Genomic DNA, 20,886 nt, shown 5'->3' with positions numbered 1-20,886 from the left:
CCTGGGCCGGTCCTGCTTAGCGGCCATTTGCATACTCCCATTCCAATCTGAACCTGGGATGGCCCCGCTTAGTGCCCGTGGGCTTACGGCCCTCGTTCAGAACGGATGGGAGACCGCTCAAGACCGATAAGCAGGGACGGCCACGCTTCGAACTTGTACGGGAGAACGCCCGTGGGTCCCAGGCTGTGTTTCCGAGAGCAAAAGCAATCCCAATGAATTGGACCCTCCGGCTCTGTTTCACATATTGTTATTGCTCTTCATGGACGGGAAGCTCCTGTCCAGATCGATTCCCAAAATATTATTTCTGTATTTAGTTGTTCATTTACCGTATATACTCGAGCATCAGCCTACCTGAATATAAGCCTAGGCTCCCAATTTTTGACAAAAATTTGGGAAAACTTCTTGACTCGAGTCGAGAAGCCAACGGTGGGAAACGCAGCAGCTACTGGTCAATTTGAAAAATGAAAACAGATACATTCTTATTAAAATTACATTAATAGAGGGATCGATAGGTTAAATGAATATTCATGTGAATAATATTAGTACTGATTATATTAACAACAACAATGAGAGTTGGAAGGGAGTTCTAAAGTCTCTCTAGTCCAAGGCTCTTCATTCTGCCTTCATGCAGGGAAAGCAAAGTGAAAGGCCGGCTGACATATGGCCAACCAGCCTTGAATTTAATAGTAATAATAATAATAATAATAATAATAATAATAATAATAATATGAAGAAGAAGAAGAAGAAGAAGAAGAAGAAGAAGAAGAAGAAGAAGCAGAAGAAGCAGCAGCTTTGGAAGGGAGCTGTAAAGGCTCTGTAGTCCAACTCTCTTCCTTCTGCCTTCATGCAGGGAAAGCAAAGTGAAAGGCCGGCTGACATATGGCCAACCAGCCTTGAATTTAATAGTAATAATAATAATAATAATAATAATAATAATAATATGAAGAAGAAGAAGAAGAAGAAGAAGAAGAAGAAGAAGAAGAAGAAGCAGAAGAAGCAGCAGCTTTGGAAGGGAGCTGTAAAGGCTCTGTAGTCCAACTCTCTTCCTTCTGCCTTCATGCAGGGAAAGCAAAGTGAAAGGCCGGCTGACATATGGCCAACCAGCCTTGAATTTAATAGTAATAATAATAATAATAATAATAATAATATGATGATGATGATGATGATGATGATGAAGAAGAAGAAGAAGAAGAAGCAGAAGAAGCAGCAGCTTTGGAAGGGAGCTGTAAAGGCTCTGTAGTCCAACTCTCTTCCTTCTGCCTTCATGCAGGGAAAGCAAAGTGAAAGGCCGGCTGACATATGGCCAACCAGCCTTGAATTTAATAGTAATAATAATAATAATAATAATAATAATATGAAGAAGAAGAAGAAGAAGAAGCAGAAGAAGCAGCAGCTTTGGAAGGGAGCTGTAAAACTCTCTAGTCCAACACTCTTCCTTCTGCCTTCATGCAGGGAAAGCACAGTCAAAGCACCCCCGATAGATGGCCATTCAGCCTTGTTATTAATACTATTATTAATAATGATAGATTTGGAATGGAGCTCATGTAGTCCAACCCCCTGCTCTCTTCATTCAGCGCAAGCCAATTCAAAGTACAGCACCTCCTGGTCCCGGAAGTCAGGCGGGCAGGCCGTTGCAAGAAGAGGTCAGCTCAGGCCTCCGTAGCATACCACAATATTCCCAGTATGTATCGCTGTATTGTACTCTTCCACTATACCAGAGAGTTATTAGTCATTTGACATGAAATATATAATATACAACCAATACTCTGATTATTAAATATTTTTCAGAATTGTTCCTTAATTAAAGGGCTAGATTGCTGGCAATTTTTTTTTAATAAATCAAAAGTACAGCACAACTGCAAGCCTTTGATTCAGGAAATGTTTCTTGACTATATTTGAGGTGGATCTATCCTCATGTTTAGACGAGATTCCCATTTTGGGAAAAATCCAGAAGATAGTCAATCTGGGGTCATTCTTTCTCAGCCTTGGTTCACCTCCTCCATAGAAAAACCATCCAAAAGGTCTACCCAGGTCGGAGAATGGTGCTTTCCATCCATATTTCCACTCCAGTTCTTATTCCTAAAGGACGGGCAGCTCCTGTGAAGATCAACTCCCAAGGCGCCACAATTTTGGAACATGATTCCGAATGTGACACGAATTGGAGCACCTTTGTACAAGGCGACGGAGAATGAACGTTGTGAGTATTGCAAGCACATGATGAATTGAGAAGGTGGTCAAAACGGAAATCATCAGAAATATTGGTGGTCTCAGAGAAAGCAGAGGGAACTAGGAGCAGCATTGATGTTTAATTAATTGAAAAAGAACACAATTCAATCAAATTCAACATAAAACCAAAATTGCTTTGACATGGGTCATATTCCTATCGGTAATCTAAAAAACATACTTTCCAGCCATGATGCGGCATCATAAAAAAGAAACAACAGACCAGAGTATAAGGAATCATCATTATTTTTATTATCCAATAAAAAACACAAATTAAAAGGAAACCGTCCAGTGACCGCGTCGTCCTGAGCCGGATTCGAACTCCTACCATTGAGGGCTCAATCCAGACGCTCAGCGCATGTCGCCACCTAGGCACTCCTCGAGATTCCGCCTGGAAAACAGCCTCAAGAAGCGGACAGTTAGAATGTGAAAGAGGGAGGGGGGAACTGCTCGTGATGTCACCACGCCACTCACTCGCCTGGGAGAGGAGGCGGGACTAGCTGCAGGAATGGCCGTGGCCAAGATCAATAGGTCAGCAAGCTGGAAGGCAGGACTCGCCCAGGGAGGGAAGGAGGGGGCTTAGGGGCCTAGGGGCTTAGGGACAACAGCACAGGACATCCAAGTCCGAACCTGGGCCGTCCCCCCTTAGCGCCAGCGGCGGTCTCCCATCCAAGTCCGAGCCTGGGCCGGTCCTGCTTAGCGTCCATTTGCATACTCCCATTCAAATCTGAACCTGGGATGGCCCCGCTTAGTGCCCGTGGGCTTACGGCCCTCGTTCAGAACGGATGGGAGACCGCTCAAGACCGATAAGCAGGGACGGCCACGCTTCGAACTCGTACGGGAGAACGCCCGTGGGTCCCAGGCTGTGTTTCCGAGAGCAAAAGCAATCCCAATGAATTGGACCCTCCGGCTCTGTTTCACATATTGTTATTGCTCTTCAAGGACGGGAAGCTCCTGTCCAGATCGATTCCCAAAATATTATTTCTGTATTTAGTTGTTCATTTACCGTATATACTCGAGCATCAGCCTACCTGAATATAAGCCTAGGCTCCCAATTTTTGACAAAAATTTGGGAAAACTTCTTGACTCGAGTCGAGAAGCCAACGGTGGGAAACGCAGCAGCTACTGGTCAATTTGAAAAATGAAAACAGATACATTCTTATTAAAATTACATTAATAGAGGGATCGATAGGTTAAATGAATATTCATGTGAATAATATTAGTACTGATTATATTAACAACAACAATGAGAGTTGGAAGGGAGTTCTAAAGTCTCTCTAGTCCAAGGCTCTTCATTCTGCCTTCATGCAGGGAAAGCAAAGTGAAGGGCCGCCTGACATATGGCCAACCAGCCTTAAATTTAAGAATAATAATAATAATAATAATAATAAGAAGAAGAAGAAGAAGAAGAAGCAGCAGCTTTGGTTTAAGAATAATAATAATAATAATAATATGATGATGATGATGATGATGATGAAGAAGAAGAAGAAGAAGAAGCAGCAGCTTTGGAAGGGAGCTGTAAAGGCTCTGTAGTCCAACTCTCTTCCTTCTGCCTTCATGCAGGGAAAGCAAAGTGAAAGGCCGGCTGACATATGGCCAACCAGCCTTGAATTTAATAGTAATAATAATAATAATAATAATAATAATAATATGAAGAAGAAGAAGAAGAAGAAGAAGAAGAAGAAGAAGAAGAAGCAGAAGAAGCAGCAGCTTTGGAAGGGAGCTGTAAAGGCTCTGTAGTCCAACTCTCTTCCTTCTGCCTTCATGCAGGGAAAGCAAAGTGAAAGGCCGGCTGACATATGGCCAACCAGCCTTGAATTTAATAGTAATAATAATAATAATAATAATAATAATAATAATATGAAGAAGAAGAAGAAGAAGAAGAAGAAGAAGAAGCAGAAGCAGCAGCAGCAGCAGCAGCTTTGGAAGGGAGCTGTAAAACTCTCTAGTCCAACTCTCTTTCTTCTGCCTTCATGCAGGGAAAGCACAGTCAAAGCACCCCCGATAGATGGCCATTTAGCCTTGTTATTAATATTATTATTAATAATGATAGATTTGGAAGGCAGCTCATGTAGTCCAACCCCTGCTCTCTTCATTCAGCGCAAGCCAATTCAAAGTACAGCACCTCCCGGTCCCGGAAGTCAGGCGGGCAGGCCGTTGCAAGAAGAGGTCAGCGCAGGCCTCCGTAGCATACCACAGTATTCACATTATGTATCGCCATATTGTACTATGCTACTATACCAGAACGTTATTAGTCATTTGACATGAAATATATAATATATAACTAATACTCTGGTTATTAAATATTTTTCAGAATTGTTCCTTAATTAAAGGGCCAGATTGCTGGCAATATTTTTTAATAAATCAAAAGTACAGCACAACTGCAAGTCTTTGATTCAGGAAATGTTTCTTGACCATATTTGAGGTGGATCTATCCTCATGTTTAGACGATATTCCCATTTTGGGAAAAATCCAGAAGATGGTCCTTCTGGGGTCATTCTTTCTCAGCCTTGGTTCACCTCCTCCATAGAAAAACCACCCAAAACATCTACCCACGTCGGAGAACGGTGCTTTCCATCCATATTTCCAATCCAGTTCTTATTCCTAAACGACGGGCAGCTCCTGTGGAGATCAACTCCCAAAGCGCCACAATTTTGGAACGTGATTCCGAATGTGACACGAATTGGAGCACCTTTGTTCAAGGCGACAGAGAATGAACGTTGTGAGTATTGCAAGCACCTGATGAATTGAGAAGGTGGTCAAAACGGAAATCATCAGAAATATTAATGGTCTCAGAGAAAGCAGAGGGAACTAGGAGCAGCATTGATGTTTAATTAATTGAAAAAGAACACAATTCAATCAAATTCAACATAAAACCAAAATTGCTTTGACATGGGTCATATTCCTATCGGTAATCTAAAAAACATACTTTCCAGCCATTATGCGGCATCATAAAAAAGAAACAACAGACCAGAGTATAAGGAATCATCATTATTTTTATTATCCAATAAAAAACACAAATTAAAAGGAAACCGTCCAGTGACCGCGTCGTCCTGAGCCGGATTCGAACTCCTACCATTGAGGGCTCAATCCAGACGCTCAGCGCATGTCGCCACCTAGGCACTCCTCGAGATTCCACCTGGAAAACAGCCTCAAGAAGCGGACAGTTAGAATGTGAAAGAGGGAGGGGGGAACTGCTCGTGATGTCATCACGCCACTCACTCGCCTGGGAGAGGAGGCGGGACTAGCTGCAGGAATGGGCGTGGCCAAGATCAATAGGTCAGCAAGCTGGAAGGCAGGACTCGCCCAGGGAGGGAAGGAGGGGGCTTAGGGGCCTAGGGGCTTGGGGACAACAGCACAGGACATCCAAGTCCGAACCTGGGCCGTCCCCCCTTAGCGCCAGCGGCGGTCTCCCATCCAAGTCCGAGCCTGGGCCGGTCCTGCTTAGCGTCCATTTGCATACTCCCATTCAAATCTGAACCTGGGATGGCCCCGCTTAGTGCCCGTGGGCTTACGGCCCTCGTTCGGAACGGATGGGAGACCGCTCAAGACCGATAAGCAGGGACGGCCACGCTTCGAACTTGTACGGGAGAACGCCCGTGGGTCCCAGGCTGTGTTTCCGAGAGCAAAAGCAATCCCACTGAATTGGACCCTCCGGCTCTGTTTCACATATTGTTATTGCTCTTCATGGACGGGAAGCTCCTGTCCAGATTGATTCCCAAAATATTATTTCTGTATTTAGTTGTTTATTTACCGTATATACTCGAGCATCAGCCAACCCGAATATAAGCCTAGGCTCCTAATTTTTGACAAAAATCTGGGAAAACTTCTTGACTCGAGTCAAGAAGCCAACGGTGGGAAACGCAGCAGCTACTGTTCAATTTGAAAAATGAAAACAGATACATTCTTATTAAAATTACATTAATAGAGGGATCGATAGGTTAAATGATATTCATGTGAATAACATTAGTAATGATTATATTAACAACAACAACAACAACAATGAGAGTTGGAAGGGAGTTCTAAAGGCTCTCTAGTCCAAGGCTCTTCATTCTGCCTTCATGCAGGGAAAGCAAAGTGAAGGGCCGCCTGACATATGGCCAACCAGCCTTAAGTTTAATAATAATAATAATAATAATAATAATATGATGATGATGATGATGAAGAAGAAGCAACAGCAGCAGCTTTGGAAGGGAGCTGTAAAGGCTCTGTAGTCCAACTCTCTTCCTTCTGCCTTTATGCAGGGAAAGCAAAGTTAAAGGCCGGTTGACATATGGCCAACCAGACTTAAATTTAAGAATAATAATAATAATAATAATAAGAAGAAGAAGAAGAAGAAGAAGAAGCAGCAGCTTTGGAAGGGAGCTGTAAAGGCTCTCTAGTCCAACTCTCTTCTTTCTGCCTTCATGTAGGGAAAGCAAAGTGAAAGGCCGGCTGACATATGGCCAACCAGCCTTAAGTTTAATAATAATAATAATAATAATAATAATATGATGATGATGAAGAAGAAGAAGAAGCAGCTGCAGCAGCTTTGGTTTAATAATAATAATAATAATAATAATAATAATAATAATATGATGATGATGATGATGAAGAAGAAGAAGAAGAAGAAGAAGAAGAAGAAGCAGCAGCAGCTTTGGAAGGCAGCTGTAAAGGCTCTGTAGTCCAACTCTCTTCCTTCTGCCTTCATGCAGGGAAAGCAAAGTGAAAGGCCGGCTGACATATGGCCAACCAGCCTTAAATTTAATAGTAATAATAATAATAATAATAATAATAATAATAATAATAATAATAATATGAAGAAGAAGAAGAAGAAGCAGCAGCAGCTTTGGAAGGGAGCTGTAAAGGCTCTCTACTCCAACTCTCTTTCTTCTGCCTTCATGCAGGGAAAGCACAGTCAAAGCACCCCCGATAGATGGCCATTTAGCCTTGTTATTAATATTATTATTATTAATAATGATAGATTTGGAAGTCAGCTCATGTAGTCCAACCCCCTGCTCTCTTCATTCAGCACAAGCCGATTCAAAGTACAGCACCTCCCGGTCCCGGAAGTCAGGCAGGCAGGCCGTTGCAAGAAGAGGTCAGCGCAGGCCTCCGTAGCATACCACAATATTCACTGGATGTATCACTGTATTGTACTCTTCCGCTATACCAGAACGTTATTAGTAATTTGACATGAAATATATAATATACAACCAATACTCTGATTATTAAATATTTTTCAGAATTGTTCCTTAATTGAAGGGCCAGATTGCTGGCAATATTTTTTAATAAATCAAAAGTACAGCACAACTGCAAGTCTTTGATTCAGGAAAGGTTTCTTGACCATATTTGAGGTGGATCTATCCTCATGTTTAGACGATATTCCCATTTTGGGAAAAATCCAGAAGATGGTCCTTCTGGGGTCATTCTTTCTCAGCCTTGGTCCACCTCCTCCATAGAAAAACCATCCAAAAGGTCTACCCACGTCGGAGAACGGTGCTTTCCATCCATACTTCCAATCCAGTTCTTATTCCTAAAGGACGGGCAGCTCCTGTGAAGATCAACTCCCAAGGCGACACAATTTTGGAACATGATTCCGAATGTGACACGAATTAGAGCACCTTTGTACAAGGCGACGGAGAATGAACGTTGTGAGTATTGCAAGCACGTGATGAATTGAGAAGGTGGTCAAAAGGGAAATCATCAGAAATATTGGTGGTCTCAGAGAAAGCAGAGGGAACTAGGAGCAGCATTGATGTTTAATTAATTGAAAAAGAACACAATTCAATCAAATTCAACATAAAACCAAAATTGCTTTGACATGGGTCATATTCCTATCGGTAATCTAAAACACATTCTTTCCAGCCATTATGCGGCATCATAAAAAAAGAAACAACAGACCAGAGTATAAGGAATCATCATGATTTTTATTATCCAATAAAAAACACAAATTAAAAGGAAACCGTCCAGTGACCGCGTCGTCCTGAGCCGGATTCGAACTCCTACCATTGAGGGCTCAATCCAGACGCTCAGCGCATGTCGCCACCTAGGCACTCCTCGAGATTCCGCCTGGAAAACAGCCTCAAGAAGCGGACAGTTAGAATGTGAAAGAGGGAGGGGGGAACTGCTCGTGATGTCATCACGCCACTCACTCGCCTGGGAGAGGAGGCGGGACTAGCTGCAGGAATGGCCGTGGCCAAGATCAATAGGTCAGCAAGCTGGAAGGCAGGACTCGCCCAGGGAGGGAAGGAAGGAGGGGGCTTAGGGGCCTAGGGGCTTAGGGACAACAGCACAGGACATCCAAGTCCGAACCTGGGCCGTCCCCCCTTAGCGCCAGCGGCGGTCTCCCATCCAAGTCCGAGCCTGGGCCGGTCCTGCTTAGCGTCCATTCGCATACTCCCATTCAAATCTGAACCTGGGATGGCCCCGCTTAGTGCCCGTGGGCTTACGGCCCTCGTTCAGAACGGATGGGAGACCGCTCAAGACCGATAAGCAGGGACGGCCACGCTTCGAACTTGTACGGGAGAACGCCCGTGGGTCCCAGGCTGTGTTTCCGAGAGCAAAAGCAATCCCAATGAATCGGACCCTCCGGCTCTGTTTCACGTATTGTTATTGCTCTTCATGGACGGGAAGCTCCTGTCCAGATCGATTCCCAAAATATTATTTCTGTATTTAGTTGTTTATTTACCGTATATACTCGAGCATCAGCCCACCCGAATCTAAGCCTAGGCTCCTAATTTTTCCCAAAAATCTGGGAAAACTTCTTGACTCGAGTCAAGAAGCCAACGGTGGGAAACGCAGCAGCTACTGTTCAATTTGAAAAATGAAAACAGATACATTCTTATTAAAATTACATTAATAGAGGGATCGATAGGTTAAATGAATATTCATGTGAATAATATTAGTACTGATTATATTAACAACAACAACAACAACAACAATGAGAGTTGGAAGGGAGTTCTAAAGGCACTCTAGTCCAAGGCTCTTCATTCTGCCTTCATGCAGGGAATGCAAAGTGAAGGGCCGCCTGACATATGGCCAACCAGCCTTAAATTTAAGAATAATAATAATAATAATAATAATAAGAAGAAGAAGAAGAAGAAGAAGAAGAAGAAGCAGCAGCAGCTTTGGAAGGGAGCTGTAAAGGCTCTGTAGTCCAACTCTCTTCCTTCTGCCTTGATGCAGGGAAAGCAAAGTGAAAGGCCGGCTGACATATGGCCAACCAGCCTTAAATTTAATAGTAATAATAATAATAATAATAATAATATGAAGAAGAAGAAGAAGAAGAAGAAGAAGAAGCAGCAGCAGCTTTGGAAGGGAGCTGTAAAGGCTCTGTAGTCCAACTCTCTTCCTTCTGCCTTCATGCAGGGAAAGCAAAGTGAAGGGCCGCCTGACATATGGCCAACCAGCCTTAAATTTAATAATAATAATAATAATAATAATAAGAAGAAGAAGAAGAAGAAGAAGAAGAAGAAGCAGCTTTGGTTTAAGAATAATAATAATAATAATAATAATAATAATAATAATAATAAGATGATGATGATGATGATGATGATGATGATGATGAAGAAGAAGAAGAAGCAGCAGCTTTGGAAGGGAGCTGTAAATGCTCTCTAGTCCAAGGCTCTTCATTCTGCCTTCATGCAGGGAAAGCAAAGTGAAGGGCCGCCTGACATATGGCCAACCAGCCTTAAATTTAATAATAATAATAATAATAATAAGAAGAAGAAGAAGAAGAAGAAGAAGCAGCTTTGGTTTAAGAATAATAATAATAATAATAATAATAATAATAATAATAAGATGATGATGATGATGATGATGATGATGATGATGAAGAAGAAGAAGAAGCAGCAGCTTTGGAAGGGAGCTGTAAATGCTCTCTAGTCCAAGGCTCTTCATTCTGCCTTCATGCAGGGAAAGCAAAGTGAAGGGCCGCCTGACATATGGCCAACCAACCTTAAGTTTAATAATAATAATAATGATGATGATGATGATGATGATGATGAAGAAGAAGAAGCAGCAGCAGCAGCTTTGGAAGGGAGCTGTAAAACTCTCTAGTCCAACACTCTTCCTTCTGCCTTCATGCAGGGAAAGCACAGTCAAAGCACCCCCGATAGATGGCCATTTTGCCTTGTTATTAATACTATTATTAATAATGATAGATTTGGAATGGAGCTCATGTAGTCCAACCCCCTGCTCTCTTCATTCAGCGCAAGCCAATTCAAAGTACAGCACCTCCTGGTCCCGGAAGTCAGGCGGGCAGGCCGTTGCAAGAAGAGGTCAGCTCAGGCCTCCGTAGCATACCACAATATTCCCAGTATGTATCGCTGTATTGTACTCTTCCACTATACCAGAGAGTTATTAGTCATTTGACATGAAATATATAATATACAACCAATACTCTGATTATTAAATATTTTTCAGAATTGTTCCTTAATTAAAGGGCTAGATTGCTGGCAATTTTTTTTTAATAAATCAAAAGTACAGCACAACTGCAAGTCTTTGATTCAGGAAATGTTTCTTGACTATATTTGAGGTGGATCTATCCTCATGTTTAGACAATATTCCCATTTTGGGAAAAATCCAGAAGATAGTCAGTCTGGGGTCATTCTTTCTCAGCCTTGGTCCACCTCCTCCATAGAAAAACCATCCAAAAGGTCTACCCAGGTCGGAGAACGGTGCTTTCCATCCATATTTCCACTCCAGTTCTTATTCCTAAAGGACGGGCAGCTCCTGTGAAGATCAACTCCCAAGGCGCCACAATTTTGGAACATGATTCCGAATGTGACACGAATTAGAGCACCTTTGTACAAGGCGACGGAGAATGAACGTTGTGAGTATTGCAAGCACGTGATGAATTGAGAAGGTGGTCAAAAGGGAAATCATCAGAAATATTGGTGGTCTCAGAGAAAGCAGAGGGAACTACGAGCAGCATTGATGTTTAATTAATTGAAAAAGAACACAATTCAATCAAATTCAACATAAGACCAAAATTGCTTTGACATGGGTCATATTCCTATCGGTAATCTAAAAAACATACTTTCCAGCCATGATGCGGCATCATAAAAAAGAAACAACAGACCAGAGTATAAGGAATCATCATTATTTTTATTATCCAATAAAAAACACAAATTAAAAGGAAACCGTCCAGTGACCGCGTCGTCCTGAGCCGGATTCGAACTCCTACCATTGAGGGCTCAATCCAGACGCTCAGCGCATGTCGCCACCTAGGCACTCCTCGAGATTCCGCCTGGAAAACAGCCTCAAGAAGCGGACAGTTAGAATGTGAAAGAGGGAGGGGGGAACTGCTCGTGATGTCATCACGCCACTCACTCGCCTGGGAGAGGAGGCGGGACTAGCTGCAGGAATGGCCGTGGCCAAGATCAATAGGTCAGCAAGCTGGAAGGCAGGACTCGCCCAGGGAGGGAAGGAGGGGGCTTAGGGGCCTAGGGGCTTAGGGACAACAGCACAGGACATCCAAGTCCGAACCTGGGCCGTCCCCCCTTAGCGCCAGCGGCGGTCTCCCATCCAAGTCCGAGCCTGGGCCGGTCCTGCTTAGCGTCCATTTGCATACTCCCATTCAAATCTGAACCTGGGATGGCCCCGCTTAGTGCCCGTGGGCTTACGGCCCTCGTTCAGAACGGATGGGAGACCGCTCAAGACCGATAAGCAGGGACGGCCACGCTTCGAACTTGTACGGGAGAACGCCCATGGGTCCCAGCCTGTGTTTCCGAGAGCAAAAGCAATCCCAATGAATTGGAGCACATATTGTTATTGCTCTTCATGGACGGGAAGCTCCTGTCCAGATCGATTCCCAAAATATTATTTCTGTATTTAGTTGTTCATTTACCGTATATACTCGAGCATCAGCCGACCCGAATCTAAGCCTAGGCTCCTAATTTTTCAGAAAAATCTGGGAAAACTTCTTGACTCGAGTCAAGAAGCCAACGGTGGGAAACGCAGCAGCTACTGGTCAATTTGAAAAATGAAAACAGATACATTCTTATTAAAATTACATTAATAGAGGGATCGATAGGTTAAATGAATATTCATGTGAATAATACTAGTACTGATTATATTAACAACAACAATGAGAGTTGGAAGGGAGTTCTAAAGTCTCTCTAGTCCAAGGCTCTTCATTCTGCCTTCATGCAGGGAAAGCAAAGTGAAGGGCCGCCTGACATATGGCCAACCAGCCTTAAATTTAATAATAATAATAATAATAATAATAATAATAATAATAATAAGAAGAAGAAGAAGAAGAAGAAGCAGCAGCTTTGGTTTAATAATAATAATAATAATAATAATAATAATAATATGATGATGATGATGATGAAGAAGAAGAAGCAGCAGCTTTGGAAGGGAGCTGTAAATGCTCTCTAGTCCAAGGCTCTTCATTCTGCCTTCATGCAGGGAAAGCAAAGTGAAGGGCCGCCTGACATATGGCCAACCAGCCTTAAATTTAATAATAATAATAATAATAATAATAATAATAATAATAAGAAGAAGAAGAAGAAGAAGAAGAAGCAGCTTTGGTTTAAGAATAATAATAATAATAATAATAATAATAAGATGATGATGATGATGATGATGATGAAGAAGAAGAAGCAGCAGCTTTGGAAGGGAGCTGTAAATGCTCTCTAGTCCAAGGCTCTTCATTCTGCCTTCATGCAGGGAAAGCAAAGTGAAGGGCCGCCTGACATATGGCCAACCAACCTTAAGTTTAATAATAATAATGATGATGATGATGATGATGATGATGATGATGATGATGAAGAAGAAGAAGAAGCAGCAGCAGCAGCTTTGGAAGGGAGCTGTAAAACTCTCTAGTCCAACACTCTTCCTTCTGCCTTCATGCAGGGAAAGCACAGTCAAAGCACCCCCGATAGATGGCCATTCAGCCTTGTTATTAATACTATTATTAATAATGATAGATTTGGAATGGAGCTCATGTAGTCCAACCCCCTGCTCTCTTCATTCAGCGCAAGCCAATTCAAAGTACAGCACCTCCTGGTCCCGGAAGTCAGGCGGGCAGGCCGTTGCAAGAAGAGGTCAGCTCAGGCCTCCGTAGCATACCACAATATTCCCAGTATGTATCGCTGTATTGTACTCTTCCACTATACCAGAGAGTTATTAGTCATTTGACATGAAATATATAATATACAACCAATACTCTGATTATTAAATATTTTTCAGAATTGTTCCTTAATTAAAGGGCTAGATTGCTGGCAATTTTTTTTTAATAAATCAAAAGTACAGCACAACTGCAAGTCTTTGATTCAGGAAATGTTTCTTGACTATATTTGAGGTGGATCTATCCTCATGTTTAGACAATATTCCCATTTTGGGAAAAATCCAGAAGATAGTCAATCTGGGGTCATTCTTTCTCAGCCTTGGTCCACCTCCTCCATAGAAAAACCATCCAAAAGGTCTACCCAGGTCGGAGAACGGTGCTTTCCATCCATATTTCCACTCCAGTTCTTATTCCTAAAGGACGGGCAGCTCCTGTGAAGATCAACTCCCAAGGCGCCACAATTTTGGAACATGATTCCGAATGTGACACGAATTAGAGCACCTTTGTACAAGGCGACGGAGAATGAACGTTGTGAGTATTGCAAGCACGTGATGAATTGAGAAGGTGGTCAAAAGGGAAATCATCAGAAATATTGGTGGTCTCAGAGAAAGCAGAGGGAACTACGAGCAGCATTGATGTTTAATTAATTGAAAAAGAACACAATTCAATCAAATTCAACATAAGACCAAAATTGCTTTGATATGGGTCATATTCCTATCGGTAATCTAAAAAACATACTTTCCAGCCATGATGCGGCATCATAAAAAAGAAACAACAGACCAGAGTATAAGGAATCATCATTATTTTTATTATCCAATAAAAAACACAAATTAAAAGGAAACCGTCCAGTGACCGCGTCGTCCTGAGCCGGATTCGAACTCCTACCATTGAGGGCTCAATCCAGACGCTCAGCGCATGTCGCCACCTAGGCACTCCTCGAGATTCCGCCTGGAAAACAGCCTCAAGAAGCGGACAGTTAGAATGTGAAAGAGGGAGGGGGGAACTGCTCGTGATGTCATCACGCCACTCACTCGCCTGGGAGAGGAGGCGGGACTAGCTGCAGGAATGGCCGTGGCCAAGATCAATAGGTCAGCAAGCTGGAAGGCAGGACTCGCCCAGGGAGGGAAGGAGGGGGCTTAGGGGCCTAGGGGCTTGGGGACAACAGCACAGGACATCCAAGTCCGAACCTGGGCCGTCCCCCCTTAGCGCCAGCGGCGGTCTCCCATCCAAGTCCGAGCCTGGGCCGGTCCTGCTTAGCGTCCATTTGCATACTCCCATTCAAATCTGAACCTGGGATGGCCCCGCTTAGTGCCCGTGGGCTTACGGCCCTTGTTCAGAACAGATGGGAGACCGCTCAAGACCGATAAGCAGGGACGGCCACGCTTCGAACTTGTACGGGAGAACGCCCGTGGGTCCCAGGCTGTGTTTCCGAGAGCAAAAGCAATCCCAATGAATTGGACCCTCCGGCTCTGTTTCACATATTGTTATTGCTCTTCATGGACGGGAAGCTCCTGTCCAGATCGATTCCCAAAATATTATTTCTGTATTTAGTTGTTCATTTACCGTATATACTCGAGCATCAGCCGACCCGAATATAAGCCTAGGCTCCTAATTTTTCACAAAAATCTGGGAAAACTTCTTGACTCGAGTCAAGAAGCCAACGGTGGGAAACGCAGCAGCTACTGTTCAATTTGAAAAATGAAAACAGATACATTCTTATTAAAATTACATTAATAGAGGGATCGATAGGTTAAATGAATATTCATGTGAATATTATTAGTACTGATTATATTAACAACAACAACAACAACAATGAGAGTTGGAAGGGAGTTCTAAAGGCTCTCTAGTCCAAGGCTCTTCATTCTGCCTTCATGCAGGGAAAGCAAAGTGAAGGGCCGCCTGACATATGGCCAACCAGCCTTAAATTTAAGAATAAGAATAAGAATAATAATAATAATAAGAAGAAGAAGAAGAAGAAGAAGAAGCAGCAGCAGCAGCAGCTTTGCTTTAATAATAATAATAATAATAATAATAATAATAATAATATGATGATGATGATGATGATGATGAAGAAGAAGAAGAAGAAGAAGAAGAAGCAGCAGCAGCTTTGGAAGGGAGCTGTAAAGGCTCTGTAGTCCAACTCTCTTCCTTCTGCCTTCATGCAGGGAAAGCAAACTGAAAGGCCGGCTGACATATGGCCAACCAGCCTTAAATTTAAGAATAATAATAATAATAATAAGAAAAAGAAGAAGAAGAAGAAGAAGCAGCAGCTTTGGTTTAATAATAATAATAATAATAATAATAATAATAATAATATGATGATGATGATGATGATGAAGAAGAAGAAGAAGCAGCAGCAGCAGCTTTGGAAGGGAGCTGTAAAGGCTCTGTAGTCCAACTCTCTTCCTTCTGCCTTCATGCAGGGAAAGCAAAGTGAAAGGCCGGCTGACATATGGCCAACCAGCCTTAAATTTAATAGTAATAATAATAATAATAATAATAATAATAATATGAAGAAGAAGAAGAAGAAGAAGAAGAAGAAGAAGAAGCAGCAGCAGCTTTGGAAGGGAGCTGTAAAGGCTCTGTAGTCCAACTCTCTTCCTTCTGCCTTCATGCAGGGAAAGCAAAGCGAAAGGCCGGCTGACATATGGCCAACCAGCCTTAAATTTAATAGTAATAATAATAATAATAATAATAATAATAATAATAATAATATGAAGAAGAAGAAGAAGAAGAAGAAGAAGCAGCAGCAGCTTTGGAAGGGAGCTGTAAAGGCTCTCTACTCCAACTCTCTTTCTTCTGCCTTCATGCAGGGAAAGCACAGTCAAAGCACCCCCGATAGATGGCCATTTAGCCTTGTTATTAATATTATTATTATTAATAATGATAGATTTGGAAGTCAGCTCATGTAGTCCAACCCCCTGATCTCTTCATTCAGCACAAGCCGATTCAAAGTACAGCACCTCCCGGTCCCGGAAGTCAGGCAGGCAGGCAGGCCGTTGCAAGAAGAGGTCAGCGCAGGCCTCCGTAGCATACCACAATATTCACTGGATGTATCACTGTATTGTACTCTTCCGCTATACCAGAACGTTATTAGTAATTTGACATGAAATATATAATATACAACCAATACTCTGATTATTAAATATTTTTCAGAATTGTTCCTTAATTGAAGGGCCAGATTGCTGGCAATATTTTTTAATAAATCAAAAGTACAGCACAACTGCAAGTCTTTGATTCAGGAAAGGTTTCTTGACCATATTTGAGGTGGATCTATCCTCATGTTTAGACGATATTCCCATTTTGGGAAAAATCCAGAAGATGGTCCTTCTGGGGTCATTCTTTCTCAGCCTTGGTCCACCTCCTCCATAGAAAAACCATCCAAAAGGTCTACCCACGTCGGAGAACGGTGCTTTCCATCCATACTTCCAATCCAGTTCTTATTCCTAAAGGACGGGCAGCTCCTGTGAAGATCAACTCCCAAGGCGACACAATTTTGGAACATGATTCCGAATGTGACACGAATTAGAGCACCTTTGTACAAGGCGATGGAGAATGAACGTTGTGAGTATTGCAAGCACATGATGAATTGAGAAGGTGGTCAAAAGGGAAATCATCAGAAATATTGGTGGTCTCAGAGAAAGCAGAGGGAACTAGGAGCAGCATTGATGTTTAATTAATTGAAAAAGAACACAATTCAATCAAATTCAACATAAAACCAAAATTGCTTTGACATGGGTCATATTCCTATCGGTAATCTAAAACACATACTTTCCAGCCATTATGCGGCATCCTAAAAAAGAAACAACAGACCAGAGTATAAGGAATCATCATTATTTTTATTATCCAATAAAAAACACAAATTAAAAGGAAACCGTCCAGTGACCGCGTCGTCCTGAGCCGGATTCGAACTCCTACCATTGAGGGCTCAATCCAGACGCTCAGCGCATGTCGCCACCTAGGCACTCCTCGAGATTCCGCCTGGAAAACAGCCTCAAGAAGCGGACAGTTAGAATGTGAAAGAGGGAGGGGGGAACTGCTCGTGATGTCATCACGCCACTCACTCGCCTGGGAGAGGAGGCGGGACTAGCTGCAGGAATGGCCGTGGCCAAGATCAATAGGTCAGCAAGCTGGAAGGCAGGACTCGCCCAGGGAGGGAAGGAGGGGGCTTAGGGACCTAGGGGCTTGGGGACAACAGCACAGGACATCCAAGTCCGAACCTGGGCCGTCCCCCCTTAGCGCCAGCGGCGGTCTCCCATCCAAGTCCGAGCCTGGGCCGGTCCTGCTTAGCGTCCATTTGCATACTCCCATTCAAATCTGAACCTGGGATGGCCCCGCTTAGTGCCCGTGGGCTTAAGGCCCTCTTTCAGAACGGATGGGAAACCGCTCAAGACCGATAAGCAGGGACGGCCACGCTTCGAACTTGTACGGGAGAACGCCCGTGGGTCCCAGGCTGTGTTTCCGAGAGCAAAAGCAATCCCAATGAATTGGACCCTCCGGCTCTGTTTCACATATTGTTATTGCTCTTCATGGACGGGAAGCTCCTGTCCAGATCGATTCCCAAAATATTATTTCTGTATTTAGTTGTTCATTTACCGTATATACTCGAGCATCAGCCGACCCGAATATAAGCCTAGGCTCCTAATTTTTGACAAAAATCTGGGAAAACTTCTTGACTCGAGTCAAGAAGCCAACGGTGGGAAACGCAGCAGCTACTGTTCAATTTGAAAAATGAAAACAGATACATTCTTATTAAAATTACATTAATAGAGGGATCGATAGGTTAAATGAATATTCATGTGAATATTATTAGTACTGATTATATTAACAACAACAACAACAATGAGAGTTGGAAGGGAGTTCTAAAGGCTCTCTAGTCCAAGGCTCTTCATTCTGCCTTCATGCAGGGAAAGCAAAGTGAAGGGCCGCCTGACATATGGCCAACCAGCCTTAAATTTAAGAATAATAATAATAATAATATGATGATGATGATGAAGAAGAAGAAGAAGAAGAAGAAGCAGCTTTGGTTTAATAATAATAATAATAATAATAATAATAATAATAATAATATGATGATGATGATGATGATGAAGAAGAAGAAGAAGAAGAAGAAGAAGAAGAAGAAGAAGCAGCAGCAGCAGCTTTGGAAGGGAGCTGTAAAGGCTCTGTAGTCCAACTCTCTTCCTTCTGCCTTCATGCAGGGAAAGCAAAGTGAAAGGCCGGCTGACATATGGCCAACCAGCCTTAAATTTAATAGTAATAGTAATAATAATAATAATAATAATAATAATAATAATAATAATATGAAGAAGAAGAAGAAGAAGAAGAAGAAGAAGAAGAAGCAGCAGCAGCTTTGGAAGGGAGCTGTAAAGGCTCTCTACTCCAACTCTCTTTCTTCTGCCTTCATGCAGGGAAAGCACAGTCAAAGCACCCCCGATAGATGGCCATTTAGCCTTGTTATTAATATTATTATTATTAATAATGATAGATTTGGAAGTCAGCTCATGTAGTCCAACCCCCTGCTCTCTTCATTCAGCACAAGCCGATTCAAAGTACAGCACCTCCCGGTCACGGAAGTCAGGCAGGCAGGCAGGCCGTTGCAAGAAGAGGTCAGCGCAGGCCTCCGTAGCATACCACAATATTCACTGGATGTATCATTGTATTGTACTCTTCCGCTATACCAGAACGTTATTAGTAATTTGACATGAAATATATAATATACAACCAATACTCTGATTATTAAATATTTTTCAGAATTGTTCCTTAATTGAAGGGCCAGATTGCTGGCAATATTTTTTAATAAATCAAAAGTACAGCACAACTGCAAGTCTTTGATTCAGGAAAGGTTTCTTGACCATATTTGAGGTGGATCTATCCTCATGTTTAGACGATATTCCCATTTTGGGAAAAATCCAGAAGATGGTCCTTCTGGGGTCATTCTTTCTCAGCCTTGGTCCACCTCCTCCATAGAAAAACCATCCAAAAGGTCTACCCACGTCGGAGAACGGTGCTTTCCATCCATACTTCCAATCCAGTTCTTATTCCTAAAGGACGGGCAGCTCCTGTGAAGATCGACTCCCAAGGCGACACAATTTTGGAACATGATTCCGAATGTGACACGAATTAGAGCACCTTTGTACAAGGCGACGGAGAATGAACGTTGTGAGTATTGCAAGCACATGATGAATTGAGAAGGTGGTCAAAAGGGAAATCATCAGAAATATTGGTGGTCTCAGAGAAAGCAGAGGGAACTAGGAGCAGCATTGATGTTTAATTAATTGAAAAAGAACACAATTCAATCAAATTCAACATAAAACCAAAATTGCTTTGACATGGGTCATATTCCTATCGGTAATCTAAAACACATACTTTCCAGCCATTATGCGGCATCATAAAAAAGAAACAACAGACCAGAGTATAAGGAATCATCATTATTTTTATTATCCAATAAAAAACACAAATTAAAAGGAAACCGTCCAGTGACCGCGTCGTCCTGAGCCGGATTCGAACTCCTACCATTGAGGGCTCAATCCAGACGCTCAGCGCATGTCGCCACCTAGGCACTCCTCGAGATTCCGCCTGGAAAACAGCCTCAAGAAGCGGACAGTTAGAATGTGAAAGAGGGAGGGGGGAACTGCTCGTGATGTCATCACGCCACTCACTCGCCTGGGAGAGGAGGCGGGACTAGCTGCAGGAATGGCCGTGGCCAAGATCAATAGGTCAGCAAGCTGGAAGGCAGGACTCGCCCAGGGAGGGAAGGAGGGGGCTTAGGGGCCTAGGGGCTTGGGGACAACAGCACAGGACATCCAAGTCCGAACCTGGGCCGTCCCCCCTTAGCGCCAGCGGCGGTCTCCCATCCAAGTCCGAGCCTGGGCCGGTCCTGCTTAGCGTCCATTTGCATACTCCCATTCAAATCTGAACCTGGGATGGCCCCGCTTAGTGCCCGTGGGCTTACGGCCCTCGTTCAGAACGGATGGGAGACCGCTCAAGACCGATAAGCAGGGACGGCCACGCTTCGAACTTGTACGGGAGAACGCCCGTGGGTCCCAGGCTGTGTTTCCGAGAGCAAAAGCAATCCCAATGAATTGGACCCTCCGGCTCTGTTTCACATATTGTTATTGCTCTTCAAGGACGGGAAGCTCCTGTCCAGATCGATTCCCAAAATATTATTTCTGTATTTCGTTGTTCATTTACCGTATATACTCGAGCATCAGCCTACCTGAATATAAGCCTAGGCTCCCAATTTTTGACAAAAATCTGGGAAAACTTCTTGACTCGAGTCGAGAAGCCAACGGTGGGAAACGCAGCAGCTACTGGTCAATTTGAAAAATGAAAACAGATACATTCTTAGTAAAATTACATTAATAGAGGGATCGATAGGTTAAATGAATATTCATGTGAATAATATTAGTACTGATTATATTAACAACAACAATGAGAGTTGGAAGGGAGTTCTAAAGGCTCTCTAGTCCAAGGCTCTTCATTCTGCCTTCATGCAGGGAAAGCAAAGTGAAGGGCCGCCTGACATATGGCCAACCAGCCCTAAATTTAAGAATAATAATAATAATAATAATAAGAAGAAGAAGAAGAATAAGAAGAAGAAGAAG

The sequence above is a fragment of the Anolis sagrei genome, chromosome 4 (genome assembly GCF_037176765.1).
Source record: "Anolis sagrei isolate rAnoSag1 chromosome 4, rAnoSag1.mat, whole genome shotgun sequence".
NCBI classification, from domain to species: Eukaryota; Metazoa; Chordata; class Lepidosauria; order Squamata; family Dactyloidae; genus Anolis; species Anolis sagrei.
This window is presented reverse-complemented; position numbering follows the sequence as displayed.